Source organism: Mus caroli, chromosome 9 (assembly GCF_900094665.2).
Source record: "Mus caroli chromosome 9, CAROLI_EIJ_v1.1, whole genome shotgun sequence".
NCBI classification, from domain to species: Eukaryota; Metazoa; Chordata; class Mammalia; order Rodentia; family Muridae; genus Mus; species Mus caroli.
The window spans coordinates 85,321,094-85,327,974 of NC_034578.1; the positions used below are offsets into that span (position 1 = coordinate 85,321,094).

Genomic DNA, 6,881 nt, shown 5'->3' on the forward strand with positions numbered 1-6,881 from the left:
AGAATAAGTTTTGTTGTTGTTGTTTTTTGTTTGTTTGTTCTTGCTTTTTCCCAACAGTTGTTGTCTGGGGCTAGCAGTTTATTTGACTTCNTTGTGGTAGGGCATGGCTAGGACCTTGACTCTTTAATGATGATGGCCTTTGACTCCTTCTCAGAATGACGAAGATGGCATAATGCTTTATCATCTCAAGAATTCATTTTTTGAATAATGGCCTAATGTCCTGTGGGAAATGTATATATCTTATTAACAGGGGTCCTCATCTTTCTGCATCAGGTCTCATTCCGAACAGCATCATGTCAATCAAGAAAGCCTTGCCCAAGCCAATGAGGATGTGAGATGCCATCTCCAGAGAGTGTCAATGTAACTTCAGTTTCTTCCCTAGGAGCAGAGCCATGTACAGTTCACCTTACTACAAATATCCATGTTCATATTGTTCCCTGTTGCTTCCTTCAGGATATATTCTGTGTTCTCCAGTCTTTGCTGAATAACATCATGGTTTCAAATGGGGTGGATTATTGTGCATTCAGAATTCTCATCATCTCTTTTTAAAGTCTTATTCCTTGCGATAACTACATGTGTTGACTGACGTGATAAATCATCTCAGAGATTTCCATCTTGAAATGAATGTGACAATTACTCTTTCATGAGAACAAATAAAGTCTGATTTATGTCTCAGAAATTCTATGGGGGCAGAGTTTATGTACTGCAGTATATCATATTTTGTCATAGTTGGGGCTGTTAATTTTTTCAATGTGATTTTAGGAGAGTAAACTGAGTTTGTGAGTTGAGTCACTCAGCTAGGTTAGGATTATGCTGTGTGTAATAAATCAAGCCCAAGTTTCTGATGCTTGAAACAATAAGAGTTTGTTTCTGGCTTGTGTGTATGTTTATCACAGCTTCACTGGGAAAACTTATATGTCTCATTCAGGAATGGAGATGAGTAGTGACACCATCATCTCTCTGTCTCTGTTATATCAAGAAGAAGGAAGAGGATGTGAAGGCTTCCATGCTGAATTTTCTTTATTTTGTTTTGATTTTGTTCAACTTCATTGGGTTAAAATTGATTCATGAAAACCATCTTGCATTCTGATACATATGTACCCTCTGTCACCATGGTGAACTAGACAAATATTCCTGATAATATCATTTTTTTTCTCTTTTGTAATTGTGGCTTTCTCTAACAAACTACTCAAGCAATCGTTAACTGTGTCTCTTTGTTTGTGATGTGTTTTTATTTACTTTTATTTTAGTGCTATCTTGTATATTCTNGAGCTTTATTTAAATGTATTCTTCAAACTTACTTTAAAATAAACTTTAGTATTTATTCTTTTTCTACTGGCTTCTTTCACTCAGAAAAATCGTTGAGAAAATCACCTGTGATGTGTTTGTATTGATAGCGCCCTCGTTCCTCTCACCACTGAGTAGGATTCTGCTGTAAAGATACATCATGTTTGTTTATTCATTACCTGCTAGTGGAAATTTGGTTCAGTTATAATTTTTGGTTACCTGAAAGATGAGAACATTTTGGTACAAGGCTTCCTGCAAACATATGCTTTTATTTATCTTGAGTACATGACCTGGAGTGGAGATTTTTCTAAAACGCCCCCACCATTTTGCATCCCCTCAGCAGCTCTGAGAGCTCTAATTCCTTTTCATGCTTGCCAATGCTTGACATCGTCAGTTCAAAACATCTTAGCCATGAATCCATTTTTTTTTTTCAGCTCTGTGATTCAGTGAACGCAGAATTTATGCATTGCAAAGCCAGTTTCATGCTGGGTCAGACCTGTTGTTGTCTGAACCAGTTTGACCATTTCATTTCTCTCAATACCTATGTTATACTTCTAGGCTCCACATAAAAGGTCCCCTTCCAGCCCTCAGTCTTGGCACCCCTAGAGGCCCGGTACCTTTTGTTACTCTGTCCTGTTTGGAGTTGAGTGGTGGAATTTTTTTTTTTTTTTCTGTAGATCGAACTTCTTCTTCCTGGGTGCTCCATTTGATACCTTTTGGCTACATTCAGAGATGCTTTGACCCCTGTGTTCTTTGAGCTCCAAATGACATAGTCTGGAGTGGGGTAAGTAAGCTCTTTCCCTTTCTGTCACCACCCTCTTTCCCAGGAATACTGTCCCTAGCTAGAAGTCTAGACCACCTCCTTTCCCAGAGGCACCCAGACAGCCCTGCAAAAAACAAACAAGCACAGTATTAAGTAGCCCTGCTGGCAGCAGCTGGCAGGAATTCATGTGGAAACTGTAGTGACNCAAAATTTGTTGTGTTCCTCTAAAAGAAATGGACTGACTAAATCCTGTAGAGGCCCCTCCAGTAGAGTCATGTCTTTTCCTGGAGCATCTCTCAACTTGAGAGTGGAAGTAGTGCCTAGTTTCCAAGACCAAAGCAGTTTCTGGCAAGCTACTGGCAAGAAAAATCAGGACATGTCTTGGGTGGGGGGCTGGTGGGGAGGGGGAAGGTGAGCAGTGGAGTATCCAGAAGACTTGGGCATTTGGTGAGAGTTTCCTGCAAAGAACAGAATAGAGCTCAAGGAGGAGACTTGGGCACTGACTGGTGATAAACCCAGGAATGTGTCTTCAAGCCAGAGTACAAGCTGTACCACAAGATAGGGCTGATGACAGAAGTAAATGTTACCTGGGATTTTGGGTACTGAGTCTAATTCAGGTACTTGGTGCCTGTAATAGTGCCCAGGCTCCAAGGGATTGAGTTAAATTTCCAGAGTTCACTCTGCGCATGACATTTGGGACCAGTGAAGGTAAGGGCTTAGCTGCTTCAGCTGCTGATGCAGAAGAATGGGTGGAGCTATCCCTATAAGGCAAGGTGTGACAAAATACACCATGTGTCAACCCCTTTATAGAAGACCCCAAATGAAAATCCCTCCCATAAGTGAATGTTTACTCAAAGAAACTGGGAAAGGAGGCAGAGCAGCAGTTTGTAGAGTTGATCCTCCCTGAAGGTCTTACAGTGTGTGGCCTCTTCCCAGAGCTGGTAAAACTTGGCACATTTCTAGCTCTCTGGTGGTGTTGCTTTGCTTCTGTGTGCTGAGAGCCAATCATATGTACTAGAAACTCAAGGAAAAACTATGACTGTATTGCATAGAGGGGAGGGAGGGAGGGAGGGCAGAAGACCACCTGCAGCTGTAGGCTGTGGGGAAATAAGCTTGGCTAAATATAGCATTCCTTTCCATCCTCAGTGTGTGAGTACCTAGGGATCCTAATAAAACATGAATTCTGATTCCACAGATATAGGGCACAGCTCAGAACACTGCATTTCTTACACACTCCCAGGTGATGTCTAGCACTTGCTGGTCAGTGGAACAGATTTTGGATAGCAAAGAAAAACATCATTCAGAGGCAGCCACTGAGATGAGGGTATTCAGGCTAAAAATATTTGTTGGAGTAAAGGGAATTGCAGACTGTTGGTACAGGCTATGGGAGATGGTACAGGGAGAAGAAGCAGGTAAAATACAGATGGAGATAGCTAGTGCCCAGTGTGGTGTGCCTGTTTGGGATTCTGTTAGTAGGGGCTGATATTCAATGGAAAAAAAATAGAGTCAGTTGGGCCATATGAACATGGGTTTGATGTTTGTTTGGGTCAGCTCATTTGTAGCTATTTTGACCTTGATGAATTAGTTTCTTATGAGTTTGCACACTAGACTGGATTGTTGTATTAAACAAGTTAGCACATGCAAATGATCTTTGATAGGTCAGTTCCATGGCAGGTGCTCTTGTGCTCATTGTGATACGAGGGACCCAATAGTAGAGAAAGAGNATTGGAAACAAAGACCACCGAAGATAAGGCTTCTTCATGTGAGGGGTCAGAAGTGTTTAATCTAGACACAAAGTGCCCAGTCAACCCGTTGTTGACAAACTGGTATATAAGAAGGATTGTGAGCCCTGGAAACTAAGAGATAGCAGGAAAAAAAGATCCCAAGGTCAGAGCCAACCCCCATCTGAGAGATTGGGGTTCAGAGTCATAGTTCTACTGAACTTGCAAGCCCAAGAATAGACCCACTGAAAAAGTATATCCCAAGAATGGAGATCCACTAGCCCTTTGAAGGAGAAAGGAAACCACAGACCTAAACCTCTATAGTAAGCTGTTAGCAGAAAGTATACCATATAAACCTCTGCTTAGCCCAAGGATGGGTCTTTCTGATCTTTGCAGTAAGGCAACGATTAGGTGGGATATTAGAAGGCTTGGAGATCACTGGGGCTTGAAGAGCCTATAAAGCCAAGAAAACTGTCTTAGGCCGGGTTTCTATTGCTGTGATAAAATACCATGACCAAACACAACTTGGGGAAGAAAGGGTTTTATTTTATCCTATAACTTGTAGTCCATTATCCAGGGAAGCAAAGGCAGGAAGTCAAGGCAGGAATCTGGAAGTAGGAACTGAAGCAGAAGCCATGGTAGAATGCTTCTTACTGGCATGCTCATCGAGGCTTTCTCAACCTGTTTTCTTACAGTATTCAGGACCACAATGTGTAGGGACCTCCATATCAATCATTAGTCAAGAACATTTTCTATAGACTGGCCCTGGGAGGCATTTTCTTAGTTGAGATCTCCTCTTCTCAAATAACTCTAGTTTGTGTCCAGTTGAATAAAAGTAGCCAGTACAAATAGGAACTGAAGTACTAACTACTGGTTGTGACTTCAGTCACTGGGGTGACTGAGTCATATACTTTGGCCAGGGAGGAGACATGAGGTTATGAACTGTCTTGAAGATCCTAAAATAAACTCTCTAAATCTGGTTTCAGGAGCTTAATATAACCTATAGGATTACTGTATGTCAGGGTGCTTTCTGACAGCCCGTTGCTCCCTCTTGAAAAAGTCTAAACGAACATGCCAGTCAACCACCTGCACCTTGAAGAATGGTTGCTTGTATCAGAGACGTTGGAAATAATACATGTAGATTGGGATATTGGGCCTTTGGCTATTGTCCCTCATACCCCCTATCAGTATGCCTTACTTAACAAATAAACCCTACCTGTCTTCTACACTAGGCTTTAGGTGTCTCATATTGATAGCTATTGCAAGGACTGGAGAGCTGAGGGGTTCTCGAGTAAAATCCTGGTGAAAATATAGGTTTAATCAGAATAATCTTTTCAAGCACATACCTGTTGCACAACGTTCATTTGTTAGAATAACTCATTTCAAAGCATCCCTGATTTGAAAAGTCTCATAACTGGATGTCCTTAGAGCCCTCCCAAGCCAATTTCTCTGTCCTTTATTGTACTCATGAGAAATACACAGGCAGGTCCCACACCCCTCTTGGATTTCCCCTTTTATAGCACAACAGGGGCCACAGAGCATAAAGACTGAGTCACCTTCTGTCCCACCAAGTGCCACCTACGTGACATTGAAATTTTTACCTGAATTCTTTTAAATACTGCCTTCTGTAAGATGAAAACACTTTGTCTTAGACACAGCACATGACCTTTATACCAAGGCCAGCACTTGGTATAAAGAGCTTTGTAGACTTGGACCCTTGCCTCTGTCTCATTCTGGTATCCTTTTCAAGGGTATTACCTCCTAGTCTAGGCTGACACAAGGACATGCAATGCAGGCCAGATGAGAGGAGAGATTAAGGCATGCTTACACTAAAAACTTAGCTGATATTTCTTTGAAATTAAAATCGCATAGGACATCCTATACTTTTATTTTCTATACCTGCCACCTCTTCTATGCCCACATAGACATCAAACTCCAGTAATCTATGAGAACACCTCTGTTCTTCTTATTAGTAGGCAGTGTGGTTATAGGATTAGATTCTCACTGATATCCACCTCAGAGAAGAGAGAGATACAACAGTCCCATGTTACTGTTTGATGACAGATGATAGGAGTAAATGGCTGAGTCTCTTAACTGCTTTGTGACTCTCTGGAGATGTGATGATAATTGCAGAAGCAAAAATCAATGTAGAGACTCCATTAGAATGGATCTCCAAGTATGTGTAATGGAGGGAAATCTCTGCTGATCTTTGGAGGATCTGTAGTGTGATGGAGAAATAAAAATTATTTTAAGCTAGGAGCTGGCCAGTGCTTGTCTACAGTCCAACCTGCGCCCCATTTTTCACATAAACACATTTGCAATTATTCACTTAGGAATCATCCAAGGGTGCCTTTATGCTACAGGACAGAGTTGAGCAGTTGCAAGAGAAACCAGACAGCTCCCAGAAATTAAAATAGTCACCATTTATCCCTTTACACAAAAGTTTGTCAACTTATGTTCAGCTACTAGATCTTTGTAACTGGTTACTATTATAGCACTCATAGGCACACCTGACTGTTGGGTCTTGTTAATCTAATGGAAAGGGAAAAATAGGTTAAAAATGTTTTCAGTTGTATTTCCTTGATTTCTATTTGAGCTCCATGCTTCTTGTAGGCTGATTAAATAGATTCCTCTTTTGTCTGTCTGTGTCTATCACTATTTCATTGTTATGAAGTTAGTGATCTTTCTTATTGCTTTGATTCAGTTCTCAAAGGAGATAGTATGTTAGTTCTTTGGAGTTATATTTGATTTATTCAAACAAGCCTCAGCCTAGAACAGAGATTGTCCTTCCCCGCCAAAAATATAATAAATGTTTAATTGGGTCTGCTCTAGTTTTTGTATTGGAGTACTAAAAGNAATATTAACCCAAAGGAATTTGTTCTAGTGTGAAGGGTAAGATAAAGACCTAAGTGAATGATTTACCCCTCCCTCAAATTGCTAACCAATTTTNCAACACCGTAAGGAAACCAAGCTCCTCATTCTCCTTGCTTTAAAAATATTTCTTTTATAATTNGGAAATTTGTTCTAAAGGAAATGATTCCCTTTTCCTGTTGAATTATCTGGAATATTCTTACAAAAGTGCTTTTGTTATAATTTTAACTTTTTTTTTT

General features: G+C 40.5%; 1 long non-coding RNA gene across 1 annotated transcript in view; it reads left to right on the forward strand.

The window, feature by feature from the left end:
* The first annotated feature begins 1,965 nt into the window (after positions 1-1,965).
* LOC115031966 overlaps positions 1,966-6,881 on the forward strand; it is a 27,664-nt gene continuing 22,748 nt past the window's right edge. The window contains exon 1 of the long non-coding RNA XR_003837622.1: positions 1,966-2,071. This is a non-coding gene — a long non-coding RNA (uncharacterized LOC115031966). The remainder of the gene's footprint in view (positions 2,072-6,881) is intronic.